Raw genomic sequence first — 18162 nt, 5'->3', positions numbered from 1 at the left:
CGTACTGTGAGCAGAGTTATAATGAATGCTATCTTGGATTTCTCAGTGGGAAACGATAACGGTTGAAGAGAAATATAGAGGGAGTATTTAGCCAAAAATGAGCGATACAACTGGGGCTCCCCGAAATAAAAGGCTGTTGGTGGTAAACGAGGCTCAGGAGAATGGGTGCTTTGATCCACGGCAGCTGGTGGATTGGACGCAGGTGGTTGCTGAGAAAAAAAACGGTCTCTAACTTGAAGCGCTGAAACTGAGTGGTAATTTCCAAAACCTGAGCAACCAGGGCTTGGACTGCACTACCCGCACCCGTTGGACTGCACTACCCGTAGTCTGGTCCTCTTGACGTTCCATACGAGAGTTATTGCTGGTTAAAAAGTCTCATAATTCTGCCGAGCTCAACTGATCCATTCTGGTTGGTTTGTTCTGTCACAATGATCGAGTCTCGAGTTCCAAGTGCGAGGTAAAAATGGTTTATTTGTAGCTCAGATAGTCAGCAATGAGAATGTAGGAAGACAATGGCATAACCCCAGATGAATCAAGTCCAGACCACTCAAGCAGCAGTAACTCAAACCCAACTCAGGAATCCTAGGCGGGAGAGGAATAAGGTCCAGAGAAAACCAACAGGAGCACAACTAGACGGTAGAGACAGACGAGAAATCAATCAATGAACCAACAACCCGAACAGGATGCCAGCCAAACTTAAAGGCAGCACAAATGAGTTGCAGCTGGTGCTCATTACCGCAACTGCTGCTAGTTAACAGACGCAGACAATCAGACAGAGACTCAAGATGAACGCACTGACCTATGAACCATGACAGTTTGATGTTTACATTTGGTCTTGGTTCTCCTAATTCTTTATTTACCAATTTATCCTTATTGCTACAATGAATTAATGGTATTTTTTCAATGACACGATAGAATTAATCTGCGCTGAGGTAACGTTTCGATCAAGTTCAGCTGACAAAGGCATAGCTGTCCCCGTCTCTTTTTATTTATTTATTTTTTCTTTTCACGTTTGATAAAGATATTAAAGTAGTTTTTCATTTTTTTCTTGATGTTAAAATTCCAAATAGTTTTTAAATATTATTTGATCTCCCTGTTCCCACCAGTCTTTGCACAAGTTAAGGTTATGTACGATGATGAAAGCACGTTATAGGGCATGCCCTCCCGGAACTCATTGAGATTGCATTGCAACGCCTGCAGTTTGAAAAAAAAAAAAATCTTTGCATTGAAGTCTATGAGAGCACTTGGGGCAATTCTCACTTTGACAGAAATTATATACAAACTATACCAGGGAACTACATTGCAACCAAAATGGTCGCATATGCAACCTTTCGAAATGCCATTGCTACCCTAATTTTTATGGGGTCGCAAATGTATCACACATTATTTTTGTACCTACCTTGTTTTAGGCAATATGCTATGATTTACTATGAGCATCTATTAAAACAGAAATGTGTATTTTAAGAATAATTTTTATAACGTGCTCTGAGCATTCAACACATCAAGTTGGCTTCAGCCCTGCGAGGTACCAAGACGGAGCAATGCACTGTGTATACTGTAAATTCTGTGGGCCTTCAATTGCAGGACTGTCCAAATTTGTAACTGATTCAAAACAATTCAAACACTAATCATTGAAGCTTCACAATGACAGTATGAAGCACGTGAAGTGTAGAGACAGGTACATATCCCGTGATGCAGCAGCACTCCCCACTGCATTTCGGCATCAAGATTTAGCAAACCGAGCAAATGAGGATTCTGAATTGATAATTAAGTTCAATGTAGCTTATAATATAGCCAAAGAGGAAATGCCTTCGACCAAATTTAAAGCAGAATTTATTCTTTTTGTGGCGTAGTGAGATATCGTGGCAGCTCTTAATTTTGTAAGTTATTATTACAAAAAAAGTAACGACTACGCCACCCAGAACGAACTCTGGGAAAAGCCCAAAGGGCACAGGTTCAATATCTCAGAAAATGACCAAGAGGCATGGGTACCTTGTATAAAACTTGTACATCTTTATTTAACAAACAATAAAAAAACAAGATGGTCTCGTTCAATGAGTCATACGTAACCACAAGGAGATTCCACACAGCAAGCAGCACCACCTGCTGCAAAACAAACAAGAGAAGAAAACAAACACCCCAACAAAAGAGCTGGGGCTTACTACTAAGGTGGCAGGCTGGACACCGGGCTTCAAGAATGCCCGTAATAGTAATAATGATAACCACACACACACGTGCCTCAAACCACTCACTCTCCAAAGAATTCACGGCAACTCCACACCACTCTAGTGAACAGTGAGATAACCACACGGGAAGGGTCAGCCTGCCCTCTCCAGGCCCCAGCTCCAGTACAAAAAAAAGAAAAGGTTACAACAACAAAAGAAATAACAGGACAAATTATGAAATACCAAGCCGACGTTACAAAAATATAAAACAAGAAGAATAAATGCAACCAAAATAAACAAAAACAAAAAAAACACAGATGTACATCAAACACAAGACCAAACGAGCGTTAGCAAATGCAATGCTAACAGGTGCACAGCATGCATTTAACAAAAGCAAAATGAATATTAACAACAGAAGAGAAAAAAAAGAACAAAAATGAAAACACAAAAGAACAGGGAAAAAGGCTTACACAACATCAATACATACAACCCAAATCATTAAACAAAACAGAATTAAAGCAAAATGGCAGTGTTGAAGGTGCCAGCCATGCTGAAATCAAGTTGTAACTGGGATTGAAACAAGCCCACTCACAGAATGATTTCACTTCCTAAAACACAAACGAATTATAGCCCCATTTACCTTCATGAGGACAAAAAGGGAAATAGGAGGTTATACATACCAAATCGTGCAAAACACATCCATACGGCAGCCACCCCTCTGTTCGATCACATTCCAACAGCAGAATTCAACCACAAAGACGTCACATGGAGTTTGCACATCCAGAGGAGCGCAACGGCAAAGCAACGGTTGTTAGTCTATGGGTGCAACATGCACTCACCCGAACGCCAGCTCAAACGAAGTTACTGTTAGCAAACAACAAACATAAAAGGACTTTTAGCGTCTACCACACGGAAAACCTCGGAGAAAACACTCATACATACCCTCTCATGCAACACAACGAGACGCCGGAAGTGAGATCGCCAGATATGACGCAATACTCGTTTTACCGAACCGCTCACCTTATATACCTGCTCCCTCGCAAATGTTACCTGAGGGGGGGGCGTGGTAGAAAAGGACCGCAACAACAATTTGCGTTTCACCACAATCTACCCCCTTTTTGTTTTTAACGTCGCCCTCGACGATGAAATGACTGGCAACTCAATTCCAAGGCCTAAAAATAGCAACTACAGAATTAGATGCGGGAGGGATAGAAAGCGATGCACTTACTGTACGGGGGAGATGGTAAGGATTGGGATGGCGACCGGCTGTTACCCGCCCTGTTCGCCTTGGCAAAGTATCGCCGATCTCCATTTCCCCTACCACCGCAGGGACCAAAGGGTGTACGTCTACCCCCGGATCACCACAATGAACTGGGCCCCCAACCAAGTCAGGGGGTGCATCCAACAACTGAGGGCCAATTTGCAGAGGCACCACTACGGCCTCAAATGCTCTCGCCCCCCCCTGATCCCCAGCATGTGTCACACCAACCAAATCTACTTCTTCCTCCTCCTGCGAGGAGTCCTCTGGGATGTCCACCAGCTCCCCCGAAGGGACACGGCTCGGAGGGACACGGCTCGGAGGGACCCTATGGGCCCGACTCTTAAGCAACGAGCGATGTACGGTCTTCACCTTAGTCAACTCGTCAACAGGAGCAATGGAATAGACTGCGCCCCCTTCTGGAGGAACACGCACAATCTGGTAGACTACCGGGCTCCAAAGATCCTGAATCTTATGGCGACCTCTGTTACCATAGTCCCAAAGGTACACCAACTGGCCCTCCGCCAAAGGGGCAACATGGACAGATTGATCATGTTTTACCTTCCGATTTTCTTCCATGATCTTTAACCGTTCTTGGGCACCTTCAAATGCCACTTGCAACCTGGTCTCATGTTCCTGGACCCATTCGTGCACTTTACCCGCCACTGGCTCCCGTACTCTACCCAACAGAAAATCCACTGGCAACCGTGGTTCCTGCCCAAACATTAAAAAATGGGGTGACTCCCCAGTGGCTCGATGGGGGGTAGTGTTGTAACAAAAGAGAACTTGGGGCAGACAGGCTACCCAATCTCTTTTTCTAGAGGGCGGCAATGCACGCAATAGATTGTGCAAGGTCCGGTTGAAGCGCTCACACTGGCCATTTCTGGCCGGATGGTACGGTGTCGTGCGAGACTTTCGTACATTATACAGGGAACAAAGCTGACGAATGAACAGGGACTCAAAGTTACGCCCCTGGTCAGAATGGAGACGACCTGGTACCCCAAACTTATAAAACCACTCGGTCACCAAAGCCTGCGCCACCGTCTCCATCCGCTGGTCCCTCGTAGGAACAGCAAGTGTATATTTGCTGAAAACGTCAGTAATCACCAGCACATTCTCAACGCCTGCTCCGTAGCCCCGAGTTTAGCAGTGGAGAGATGGCTAAGCGGGTTGTTATCAGTGAAAACCACACACCGACCTCCTAACAGATATTCTCGAAATTTCTCCGTCATGGCTCACTTGAGCGCCAAAAACTCCAATTTCATGGAGCTATAGTTAGACAGATTGCGCTCAGTGGGCCTCAGACTGCGACTAGCATAGGCAATGGGTCGCACCCTACCATCCTGCTCTTGGGAAAGTACCGCTCCCAGTCCCCCCTGACTGGCATCCACCTCTAGGATGAAGGGCTGAGAGAAATCTGCATAAGAAAGAATTGGTGAAGTAGTGAGTTTCGCCTTTAACTCCTCAAAACAATGCTCACTCCAGGCATCCATAAAGTCCGGCCTGACACCCCTCTTAGGCCTGCTCTTATTACTAGAGAACTCTGCGGCCAGCCTATGCAGAGGCGCTGCAATTTTAGCAAACCCCTCCACAAAACGGCGGTAATAGCTTGCAAAGCCAAGGAAGGAGCGCAACTCTGTGGCGTTAGATGGACGACGCCACTGTGATACTGCCTGCGTTTTACTCGGATCAGTGGCCACACCTGCCACAGAGATCACATGGCCCAAGTACCTCACCTGTGACTGCAAAAACACACACTTGTCCAACCGGGCCTTGAGGCCCTCCCGCTCTAGTCAACCCAGAACAACCTCCAACCGTTCCAATAATGACAATAATATCATCCAAGTAAAGAAGAAGAGATTGACATTGTTGATCTCCTAACAGGCGTTGCATCAGTCGCTGGAATGTACTGGGGGCATTGCAGAGCCCAAACGGCATCCGGTTCCACTCAAATAAACCGAATGGTGTGCAAAACGCAGTCTTATGCCTACCCCCCTCAGTAACCGGGACTTGGTTATACCCGCTGGTTAAATCCAAAGTGGAAAACCAGCGAGCACCCGTTAACGTATCCAGCGACTCCTCGATGCGCGGCAGTGGAAACGCATCTTTTCTAGTTTTGGAGTTCAACTGACGGTAGTCCACGCACATGCGCAGACTACCGTCTTCTTAACAAGGACGATCGGAGAGGCATATGGACTACAACTTTCGCGAATTACTTGCGTCTCCAACAGCTGATTGATATGTGCCCTAACTACTTTGTATTCGGATGGAGGTATGCGCCGGTAACGCTGTCGAACGGGAGTGTCATCCAGGAGAGGGATGTCATGGGACAGGAGATCTGTACACCCCAAATCCCCCTCAAAATTGGAGAAAACGGACTTATACTTTGAAAGAAGGGCCCTAACCTTACCTTGCTCCTCCCCAGACAACTGGGACAAGTCTAGAGCATCCAATTGCCCTGGTAAAGTTGAGGAACCTACTTGGGAATTGATGGAACAAATGATCCCCAGCCCAGGCCTGACCTCTGTAACCCCTGGAAGCAAACTAACAATATGCACACTCGACAATGTACCGATCACTCTACGAGGAAACAGGAGAGCGTCAGTGGTCCCAACGTTGACAACTGGCACATAGGCTATACCCCTGACCACCTTAACAAGGGCCGAGGAGATCAACAGTCCCACTGGGAGGCCAAACTCTGGTGGCTCAAGAAGCACAACACCACTAGAAAAATAGTCAGAACAGGTTGCTTCTACCAATTTAAGGGTACCAGCAGGGATGCGAGCAGCTCGAGGACCCCGCACCTTTACCTTACCTATACTCTTAGAAGACTGCTGAATGCCTACCTGATGACAAAACTGTAAAGCCTGTAAAACTGACTGGGGAGCGTGTGACACTGCTGGGGATTTAAACCAAGAGGATCCATGTTGTCCAAAGAGTTCCTGGTAGCATCGGCCCAATATGTTCATCCCCAGCACCCCAGGGGCTTGAGCACCGATGCCACCAGGAGGATCCCGCACCACCAGAACACCACATTTTGGGACCACCCTACCACAAAGCTCCACATCCAATTCCACATAACCTATATAAGGAATAGATAAACCATTGGCAGCCCTCAGCTGCAGCCAATGACAAGACAGAAGGCGATCCTGGCCCCATGGCTCAAAAGATTCCCGAAAACAACTTTCAGTAATCGTAGATACCATGGAGCCAGTGTCAACCAAACAGGATACCGGTACACCACTCATAATGACAACCAAATGCGGACAGGAAGACATCAGTTGCGATACAGGGCCAACACTACCCAACAAATCAGAGCCAGTATATTCCCCAACCGAGCTGTGGCCCAACAACTCGGTGGGAATTAGTTTTCCGGCAACGAGCCTGAACGAGACGGTCTATGTTCCGGCCCCCGGGTGTCCGTACGAGGCAGCAAGGGCGCAGCAACCCGCTCCCCATCACACTCCGCAGCAAAATGGCCAGCTTTCTGGCACCTTCTACACACAACAGAATTATTACGGAAAGGTCGACCACGACGAGGCTGGTCTCGAAATTGAGCAATACTTTGTGTAAGCTGATTTAGCTGTTGCTGCTGCGAATGTAACATTTCCCTAAGTTCCCTCATCTCTGAATGTCGAGGAGAATTGTCTGTTCCAGAACGCGAATCACTCTGTACCCCATACTGAAACCCAACCGCCAATAGAACAGAATAGCTACGTCCTCGCGCTCCCCCGGGCATACCCTCGTGTTCCCACCTAATGGCCTCACCGCGGACGTCTAGAAGTGTAACTGTGGGCTGGCGACGGACCAACTGCTTCAACTCACGACGAAGGGTACTGTCAAGAACATGTTCAACGAATTGATCACGCAACAATACCTCAGCATTTGGAATCGCATCCGGCGCACACTGCTTGGCCTTCTCCAGGAGGCCCATAAGAGCAAGGGAAAACTCCAACAGGGTTTCCCCATCCTGCTGCCTCCTAGAGAAGAAAGCCTCTTGCAACGCAACATATGATTGGGAACACCCATATACTTCTTTCAGTGCCAAGATTATTTTGGCAGGGTCCTCACGTTCCTCTAGAGGCCGATACTTTATCTCTTCTCGGGCTTCCCCCTCCAAGTGATCGAACAAAACAAAAGATTGGTCCGCAACAGATAGATGATGAGCACGCATACAAGCCTCTACCTCTTCAACCCACTCATTAATCCCTATCCCAGACCTACCACTAAATTTTGGGCACTTTCGGTCTCTTGGTATAGAGACAAACCGATCGGTCAATGCCGCACCAGCCCCAACTGGTTGAGATGCGACTACAGATGGATTAAGTGAACTAGAGTCAGTACTAGGGCCAGGCAACCCAGTCTGTGTGCGCTCCTGTCTTAATTTGGCATTATCAGCTCTTAATTGGGCCACCAGCTCTCGGAGTTCCTGCATTTCCTCGTCCATCATATATATAAAAAAAAATTATAGTAAATGGATCTTACCCAAAAGAGAGGTTCCAAATCCACAACAAACACTGCCGTTTTGCTTCTACCAAAAAAACAAAAAAAACAAAAAAAAAGGTATCCACACCTCAGGTCAAAAAAATAAAGAGAGACCCTGCCGACTACGCCAAATGTGGCGTAGTGAGATATCGCGGCAGCTCTTAATTTTGTAAGTTATTATTACAAAAAAATTACGACTACGCCACCCAGAACGAACTCTGGGAAAAGCCCAAAGGGCACAGGTTAAATATCTCAAAATGACCAAGAGGCATGGGTACCTTGTATAAAACTTGTACATCTTTATTTAACAAACAATAAAAAAAAACAAGATGGTCTCGTTCAATGAGTCATACGTAACCACAAGGAGATTCCACACAGCAAGCAGCACCACCTGCTGCAAAACAAACAAGAGAAGAAAACAAACACCCCAACAAAAGAGCTGGGGCTTACTACTAAGGTGGCAGGCTGGACACCGGGCTTCAAGAATGCCCGTAATAGTAACAATGATAACCACACACACACGTGCCTCAAACCACTCACCCTCCAAAGAATTCACGGCAACTCCACACCACTCTAGTGAACAGTGAGATAACCACACGGGAAGGGTCAGCCTGCCCTCTCCAGGCCACAGCTCCAGTACAAAAAAAAGAAAAGGTTACAACAACAAAAGAAATAACAGGACAAATTATGAAATACCAAGCCGACGTTACAAAAATATAAAACAAGAAGAATAAATGCAACCAAAATAAACAAAAACAAAAAAAAACACAGATGTACATCAAACACAAGACCAAACGAGCGTTAGCAAATGCAATGCTAACAGGTGCACAGCATGCATTTAACAAAAGCAAAATGAATATTAAAAACAGAAGAGAAAAAAAAGAACAAAAATGAAAACACAAAAGAACAGGGAAAAAGGCTTACACAACATCAATACATACAACCCAAATCATTAAACAAAACAGAATTAAAGCAAAATGGCAGTGTTGAAGGTGCCAGCCATGCTGAAATCAAGTTGTAACTGGGATTGAAACAATCCCACTCACAGAATGATTTCACTTCATAAAACACAAACGAATTATAGCCCCATTTACCTTCATGAGGACAAAAAGGGAAATAGGAGGTTATACATACCAAATCGTGCAAAACACATCCATACGGCAGCCACCCCTCTGTTCGATCACATTCCAACAGCAGAATTCAACCACAAAGACATCAAATGGAGTTTGCACGTCCAGAGGAGCGCAACGGCAAAGCAACGGTTGTTAGTCTATGGGTGCAACATGCACTCACCCGAACGCCAGCTCAAACGAAGTTACTGTTAGCAAACAACAAACATAAAAGGACTTTTAGCGTCTACCACACGGAAAACCTCGGAGAAAACACCCATACATACCCTCTCGTGCAACACAACGAGACGCTGGAAGTGAGATCGCCAGATATGACGCAATACTCGTTTTACCGAACCGCTCACCTTATATACCTGCTCCCTCGCAAATGTTACCCGAGGGGGGGGGGGGGGGGGCGTGGTAGAAAAGGTCCGCAACAACAATTTGCGTTTCACCACATTTTGAAGAAGAACGGGGTGGCCATTACTGCAAAATATGCTAACCACAAATCATGAGCTGAATATATTGGAGTAATCTCAGACACTCTCAAGCAAAAGACCTGTGCAAATACAACAAATACAAATGAATAAAAGGAACATATGCATACACTCATTCCTCCTTAACCACTAATACACATTACAAACATAAAATAAACAGTAGTCAGAATATGACTATATTTCTCTTAAACTCTAAATGTAAGCAGAGAGAGAGGATTCAGACACTCCTCAGATTTTCTACCATGCATTAAGTTACCAATAACGTAGCTAGAACTTACTGTTGTCTATGGTATACTTTAAAGTCTCAATAGCGGTCCAGATAATGATATTTAACGCCACTTCATATTTTACTCAGCCACAAAGTACTTAAACGTACTTAAACACATGTTGCAGGTTAACCACCACTTTCGATTAATGGGTACATAAATCACTCAATATATGTATATCATTTTTAAAATGTCTCAAAATTGGTCTTAAAGACCTATTTTTTTTTAAGTTTTTGGTATTAAGTTTTTTTTTTTAATACTGCCTACGGATGCAGTGTTTATGCAAGTGGTACACATTGAAAAAACCATTTTTGGTCAATGTAACATTGCAATAAAATAAATAATCTAGTTACAATTCCTTGCGCTCAGAAAGTTTGGTGTAACTTGCCTGGAACGGTACAAAGTCGTTAGTCATGGTATGAAATAGTGATTACGAGCTCAAAAACCTGGAATGCAGCATCAGAACTATAGCGACTGACTGGGATGAGGAAGAGGTGGCAAGAAACAACATGTATGATGCCCGCAGCCTTGTAATTTCGATCGAGCCAGCCGTAAGAGGGCAAATGAGGAATTGCCAAGAACTGATGTCTGTCAAAGCCTATGCATGGTCCGAGGAGAATGAGTGGAGAGTTGGTGAAGTGCCCTGGTGAGTTGCTATCACTTAGAATCGCAGCAATGAGCACTGGAGCTAGTCTACGAGCAGCAGTGCACAATAACGACGCACACACACACACACACACACACATATATATTTTATTTATTTTTTACTGTCATTGAGTAACACAGAGTGAAAAAAAAATCAATGTTTTCTTTACATCTAGTGGCAGTGATCGTAACCTTTGTCATAGTGTCGTAGTACTGGTAAACTTTGTCTTTGTCATCTAGAAATAGAAGGCATCATGCTAGCTATATGGGCGTTTCTAAGCGTTTATATCTTCCTCCGGTGAAAATGTTGTTGCAAACGTAGCCGCGTGTGTGTCGCTGTGTTTGCCAGGTGCTTGTGTGGGCGGTGCTGTCCCATGTGGGCGGTGCTGTCCCATGGAAACTGCGTTGAAAAGCTTGTGCTGTAGGGGAAGTGAGTGCGTTTGGGTCGCTGTTGGTCGATATCTCTCTATCTATCTATATATGTAGTCTATCTATCTATCTATCTATATATATCTATGTATTTATCTATTTATCTATAATCTGCGCTATCTGAATACTCTGGTCTACTACTCGTCTCTCTAGTCACTCTCTCAATGCTCTCAAGGCGTGCTTTGGTATATTCTCTCCCCAACGTGACATGATGCAATGCATTGTGGGGGAAAGGAGACCGCTGTAAGATAGTACCTACTTTTTCGTATTATATTCCGTTTTGTGATACCAAACAACATAAAATACAATGATAACAGTTTAAATGTTTATTACCAACAAGCAAATTGCACAAATTCGTTAAAAAATTAACCTTGCAACACGGCCTTTAACATTCATAACAACAAGTATTGAATAAGTTAAAACATGTCTCAGACGCGAAACACACAGACTTCACCACAAAGTGCAAAACACAGAGAACAAGGTTTACCAACCGTGACATTGCCCCGCCCCCCACCCCCCCCTCTAAGAACGCCTCCTGGAGTTCCCAGAAGGGCCTACCTGCTGATTGTAATCATCAATAAGGGAGTAATCCAATATGTCCCTAACAGATACCCAACTCCTTTCCTCCGGACCGAAACCTTCCCAGTCCACCAGGTACTGGAATCCTTGCCCCCTCTGTCTCGAGTCCAGAATACGATTATCCGAATAAGTCGGTTCCCCATCTACGAGACGCGGCGGCGGGGGAACCAGAGTAGGTGGATTAATATGTGCATAAAACACAGGTTTAATTTTGGACACATGAAAGGCGGGATGTATCCTCCTGTACGCTGGAGGTAGTTTGAGGCGGACTGTCACCGGACTAATGATCTTGGTCGTAGTAAACAGGCCAATACATTTGGGAGCTAACTTGTTAGACGCAGATCACAGAGGAATGTTATTGGTAGAAAGCCACACCTTTTGACCCACGATGTAAACGGGAGGCTTTGACCGGTGGTGGTCGGCCTTGGCCTTAGTGCGCTCCCTCACCCGGAGCAGAGTCTTGCGGGCTCTGGTCCAGGTGCAGTAACACCTCTGGACAAACGCGTGAGCGGAGGGGACCACGACTTCAGATTCCAGACTGGGAAAAAAACTGGTGGCTGGTAACCTAAGCTGCACTGGAAAGGAGAGAGGCTTGTGGCTGACACTGGTAACGAATTGTGAGCGTACTCCACCATAGAGAGTTGTTGGCTCCAGGAAGGATTCTTGGAGACCAAACATTGCAACGTCCTCTCTAAATCTTGGTTGGCTCGCTCAGACTGCCCGTTACTCTGGGGATGATAACCCGACGACGAGCTAACTGACTTTCCTAGCAACTTACAAAATTCTTTCCAAAATTTTGATATAAATAGAGATCCTCTGTCAGAAACCACATCTACCGGGAGGCCATGAAGCCGAAAGACGTGATCTAGGACAATGACCGCTTACTCCTTGGCTGTCGGTAATTTGGGGAAGGGAATGAAATGTGCTGCCTTCGAGAACCAGTCCACTATGCTCAAAATGACAGTCATGCCATTAGAGGACAGGTGGGCGGAAACAAAATCTAGTGCAATGTGGGACCAGGGTCTCTAAAGGACAGACAGCGGTTGAAGGAGCCCATCAGGAGGTCGATTAGATGACTTACCACTGGCGCAAACTGAGCAAGCCAAAACAAAATCGTGGACGTCACGAGCCATAAGTGGCCACCAGAATCATTGTTTAACTAACCCATTAGTTCGACTTATCCCTGGATGACAAGCAACGTTAGAGCTTAAGAAGATCTCCTTCGATCCCACTGCGCTGCCTCGTTCCACTGGCACGTGGCCGCCAGGGTGCGGAACTGGATGGAGCAATCCGTGACTGAAGATCTACCTTGATGCAGGTCTGAGAGCTGGTGGGCGGCTTCCCTGCCGGCCGCGGCCCGATCGAAGACCCGTTTCATCTCATCCGAGAGGGTGTGGAACAAGGCGCAACACAGATGTTTGTTTTCCCACACCGCCGTCCCCCATAGGGCGGCTTTGCTGGATAGTAAGGTTAGGGTAAACACAACCTTCGACTCCTCGGTAGCGAAGGTGCGGGGCTGTAAAGCAAAGTGCATGCTCTCTGTTATGCTAATTACAGCTCTACAGCGTGTGAAGTGTGTCCTTGGTATTTGCACATGGTGGAATGTAAACTCTGACAATAACAATGGCCTTGAACTCCTGCGGCAGATATAATGGTCGACACTTTACAAACAAACTCCAACAGCGATGAACAGTGTTTTGTCACTACCACAGCACTGTTACACCACTCTTTGTTTACATACACACACACCCCTGTCCGTCTTACCAGAGTGCTGTATCTTTGTCTGCTCGGTAGCAGGTTAACCCATGCGGAGTCAGGGATATTGTTGTTTAGTCATGTTTCAGTGAAAACAAACACATAACAATCCCTTGTTTCATGCTGTGTAGACCGACTGAGTTGAATTAAGTCCAGTTTATTTTCCAGAGAGCGAAAGTTTGAGAGTGATGGAATCACTGGTCTAGTGTGGTAATAAGTAAGACTGTTCAAAGATGAGGAGATGAAACATAAGAACAGACATAAAATAGACATAAAAAAAATTTTTGGGACCTGGAGTAACAGCTGTGTCCGACTGCACTGCTATCATGGATCATCTCTGCTGACTTTCGAGGCTGTAGAGGCCCTCTCTAGGTGCTGATCCACCATCTTGTCTGGATACGTACTGCATATGGTGGCTACAGTTACCTTGGAATAAGAAAGAAACAGACTAATATAAGCATATATGCCATTCTTTTAATGATGTAGCAAGTACATCGGGTGATATGGGAAGTGTTCCTGGTTCTGGTTGACCTAATTAATGCAGCCTAAAAATCCTTTAATGGATTTGAATATTAGAAATGTGTAAGTGTGTTATGTGTAAGCCAGGTTAAAGAGATGGGTCTTTAATCTAGATTTAAACTGACACAGTGTGTCTGCCTCCAGAACAATGTTAGGTAGGTTATTCCAGGGTTTAGGCGCTAAATAGGAAAAGGTTCTGCAGCCAACAGTTGATTTTGATATTCTAGGTATTATCAAATTGCCTGAGTTTTGAGAATGTAGCAGACATGGAAGATTATAACGTAATAAGAGCTTGTTCAAATAGTGAGGTGCTAAACCATTCTGGCCTTTTTAAGTAATAAGCAAGATTTTAAAATCTATACAATGTTTAATAAGGAGCTCCTGCAGTGTTGACAGGACCGGGCTAATATGGTCATACTTCCTGGTTCTAGTAAGAACTCTTGCTGCTGCATTTTGGACTAGCTGTAGTTTGTTTATTGAGTGTGCAGAACAACCACCCCAAAAAAAATTACAATCTAATCTTGATGTCATAAACGCATGTATTAACATTTCTGCATTTGACATTGAGAGCATAGGTCGCCATTTAGATATATTTCTGAGATGGAAAAATGCAGTTTTAAAAATGCTAGAAACGTGGCTTTCTAAGAAAATATTGCTATCAAATAGCACACCGAGTTTCCTAACTGATGACAAAGAATTGCAGTGCTAAGATCTAATATCACTAATAGAGAGATATAACCACGATCAGATGATAAGAGCAGGGCATTTGTAACTCTAATTAAAGTAGTCCCAGTACTATGATCCAGTCTAAATCCTGACTGGATACCCTCACAGATACCATTTTTCTCTAAGAAGGAATATAATTGTAAGGATAAAACATTTTCTTATATCTTGGACAAAAAAAGTAGATTCAAGATCTCTCTGTAGTTCTTTGGGGACATATCCTAATGACAGTTATGAATTAATAATAGTCAGAAGAGGATTATGACTTCTGGAAGCACCTCTTTTAGGAGCTTAGATGGAATAGGGTCTAACATACATGTTGTTAGTTTAGATGATTTAACAAGTTTATACAATTATTCCTCTCCTACAGTAGAGAATGTGTGGAACTGTTCCTCAGGCAATCTATTGGACAACTATCTGATGCGATACTGTAGCTGACGGCTGCATGGTTACAATTGTGTCTCTAATAGTATCGATCTTGGAAGTAAAGTAGTTCATGAAGTCATTACTGCTGTGCTGTTGGGAAATATCAACACCAAAAATTATTTTTTATTTTTTTTTGTAGGATAGCGTACTTTCCCACCAAGCAATACAAAATACTTCTAGTTTTGTTTTCCACCAGCTGCGCCAGGCTGTTCTCTTTTGGGTGCGAGTATGCTCATTATACCATGGTGTCTGACTGTTTTCCTTAATCTTCCATCAAGTTGTTCTGAGGTTTTGGATATGCTAAGGAATTAGGATACATCAGGAAGATACTTACAAAGCAGCCTTTTGTGGTAGAAGTGATGGTTCTACTATACTTGAAACAAGCAGTAGAATTTACAGTTTTAGCTACATGAAGTTTGCACAAGACTAAATAAGGATCTGAGATATCATTGCTTGGCTGCATAATTTCAACATCAATTCCATGTGACAGTATTAAATCTAGAGTATGAATTTGACTGAGTAGGACCTTACACGTGTTGTCTAAATCCAACAAAGTTCAGAATATCTATGAATGCTGATCCCAATGTATGTTTTTCATTATCAACATGGATATTAAAATCACCAACAATTAAAACTTTATCTGCTGCCAGCACTGACTCAGATTTAAAATCAGCAAACTCTTTAATAAAGTCTTTATGGTTCCCTGGTGGCCTGTATACAGTAGGGCTGGACGGGACCAGCAGAGAAGATGTAGGGAGGAGAGGGGGCATTTCAATCTCCAGTTCAGACTCCCAGTTCATTAGATAAACCTTCTGGTTTTGGCACTAACACCGCTTCATACTCAGCTCCCCCTCAACTGTGATGCAGGGGCCGGAGCACCTCTCTGCGCTCACACTTCTCAGTCGCTTGGCTCTGCTCTGGCTTGTGGATCATGGCAGAAGATGGCTCTCCATCATTAGTGGGCTCGGGCTCGGGAAACTGTTTAGGTTGGGTCTTCTGTCATGAACACTGCCAGAAGGAACACAGAGTCAAGGATAACACGAAATAGTCTTTAATTAATCCAACAAACAGGGTATATCCACACAGGGAACAGGTAATGACACACTAACTGAGTTGGCAAAGGAAGACTGAACAGACCAGGGCTTTTAAACACAGAATAACGAGCAATGAGCAATTTTTGTACGCCTTCATCACGTCTCCTCATCTTTAAGCTATCCCCACCATCGTACTGGCTAATGTATGCTCTTTGGACAATAAACTGGACAATAAACTGGAATACATGTGATTACTACGCTAAACTCAGAGGACTGTAAGAGACTGTTGTGTTTTTGTGTTCACGGAACCATGGCTTAGCAACAGTGTTCCAGACGGCACTATTCAGCTGACATGCTGTCAAACCGACAGAGCTCTCATCGCGCGAGGAATAACCATGGCGGCGGGGTTTGTGTAGGGATGAGTACCTAAACCCGGTATTAAACTGGCCCCGGGGCTAAATTATGAAAGACCGTAGTATCAGTAAGATCTGATGGTATCGGTTCCGCTTTCGGTACTGGAGGGGAAAAAATTATGTACTATGTATTTTTGCTTAATAATGTTATCGTGCACATTTTATCTCACCAAACATTTCTAATGTGCGGTCATATTAAGACGTTTGTCTGTGAGATCTGCGAGATCTGTCATGCGCTCCGCGGAGACTGTCAGTCACACACACACACACACAACAAGAATGAGCGTGCTGCGCACACACATAAGTGGCCGTTCACATATCACGCGCTCAAGTTCGTTATTTCAAATGTAAGCGTGTGGTATGCGCGCTCATAATGGAAGCGATCCGGTCGCGTCACGCACGCGGTGCAACGAGCTCGTTTTTTTCCAGGCGCGTCTACAACACATCGAATTAAAAACATCTCAACTTTTCAGAATGCAGCAAGCGCACCGCAGGTCATGTAACTTCCACACCTTTTTCAGTAAAAACGTTGAAAGCTCAGCCAAGATGAAGGAACAGCTGATAGCTGTATGTGGATTTTTAAATTAATTTAGTAGCAGTGCTACTGCAAGCAGTTTTTAGTGCTGCAAATCCATTTATCCATTGCTGAAATTTTAATACAAAGAGTGACGATGGCGGAGACAGCAAAACGTTTCAAAGTGTGGTTATACTTCATTAGAGTTGATGCAGATAATGCTGGTTGTCATAAGATGCAGTGGTTGTCATAAGTGCAACAAAATTTTTGCATGTAAGGGTGGTAACACAAGCAATCTGTCAAAGCATATTTCAAAATTATGTGCAGACAGAGAAATGCTAAGTTTTCCACTGCCTAAAACCACACAAAGTAACACAACACAAAGTACCGATAAGATACCGTTAAAGTACCGGACCGTTAAGCAGTATCGGTAAGAGTAGTAATACCGTTAAAACCTTAACGATACCCATCCCTAGCTTTGTGTTTACATCAGTGATGCGTGGTGCCGCAATGCTGTTATGGTCTGCAAACACTGCTCACCCCTGGCGGAGTTTATGATTATTAAGTGCCGGCCTGTAACTCCCCTCAAGCATACGCTGGCACAAGTGGTTTCCATACTACCTGTTTATTTGATGGCTTTTTCCCCCAAATCCACCGTGAAAACTAAATGAATACAAACCACATGAACTTAATATAAACCAAAACATACATTAGCAAACAAACAAACTTTAAGACCTTCAAAACACAAAATACAAATATAAAGCAAATATAAAACGACATACCTCTTTGGCTGCATGCTATATGAAAGAAATTGTCTTGAATACTCCTTAATCTCATGTTCAAATCCCTTGCAAGAAGAGACATCCATTGAGCACATGCTCAACTTTCGTGTTTGCAGCTAGCTTGCTTACAGGAAGTCAGAAACTTGCAAGCACTCAGCCATTAAATACAACCATGGATATTTCCAAATAAAAGTCCCAAACCAAATAACAAAAAATTAATTCACAAATAATAAATGTAACTTATTTTCTTCATGACAAAAATCTTGGAAAAACGTAAAAAACTTACAAATGTAATATATATACACACACAATATAATAACAAACACTTACACTCCCACCAAATCACACACCCTTAATGTGAGATTTCTCAAATTGCAATATAGTTACTAATTTACACTTTTCACTCCAACCTTTCAATGAAAACATTCCTTTTACCAACCACCTAATTTCATACCTCGCAACCTGCTTGAAGCAGAACAACAACCTTATGTATAGGTATTTCAAGAAACACAGTTTTAATTATGGGTTTCACTTTCTTGTAATTTTCACTTTTTATGGTTCTT

General features: G+C 43.9%; 2 long non-coding RNA genes across 3 annotated transcripts; both read right to left on the bottom strand.

The window, feature by feature from the left end:
- Positions 1-1989: 1989 nt before the first annotated feature.
- Positions 1990-9379, bottom strand: LOC127934907 (uncharacterized). The gene is made up of 2 exons (XR_008147932.1): positions 9305-9379; positions 1990-3029 (listed from the first exon to the last, which is right to left on the bottom strand). It is a non-coding gene; the product is annotated as an uncharacterized LOC127934907 (long non-coding RNA).
- A 6134-nt stretch (positions 9380-15513) lies between these two features.
- LOC127934905 (uncharacterized) lies at positions 15514-17724 on the bottom strand. Of its 2 annotated transcripts, XR_008147930.1 has the most exons (3): positions 17600-17724; positions 17358-17480; positions 15514-15864 (listed from the first exon to the last, which is right to left on the bottom strand). It is a non-coding gene; the product is annotated as an uncharacterized LOC127934905 (long non-coding RNA). The 2 variants fall into 2 exon arrangements; XR_008147929.1 differs by lacking the exon at positions 17358-17480.
- Between the last annotated feature and the right edge of the window lie 438 nt (positions 17725-18162).

Source organism: Carassius gibelio, chromosome A19 (assembly GCF_023724105.1).
Source record: "Carassius gibelio isolate Cgi1373 ecotype wild population from Czech Republic chromosome A19, carGib1.2-hapl.c, whole genome shotgun sequence".
NCBI classification, from domain to species: Eukaryota; Metazoa; Chordata; class Actinopteri; order Cypriniformes; family Cyprinidae; genus Carassius; species Carassius gibelio.
The sequence above is the reverse complement of the archived record's forward strand: the minus strand, read 5'-3'. Positions and strand labels throughout refer to the sequence as shown.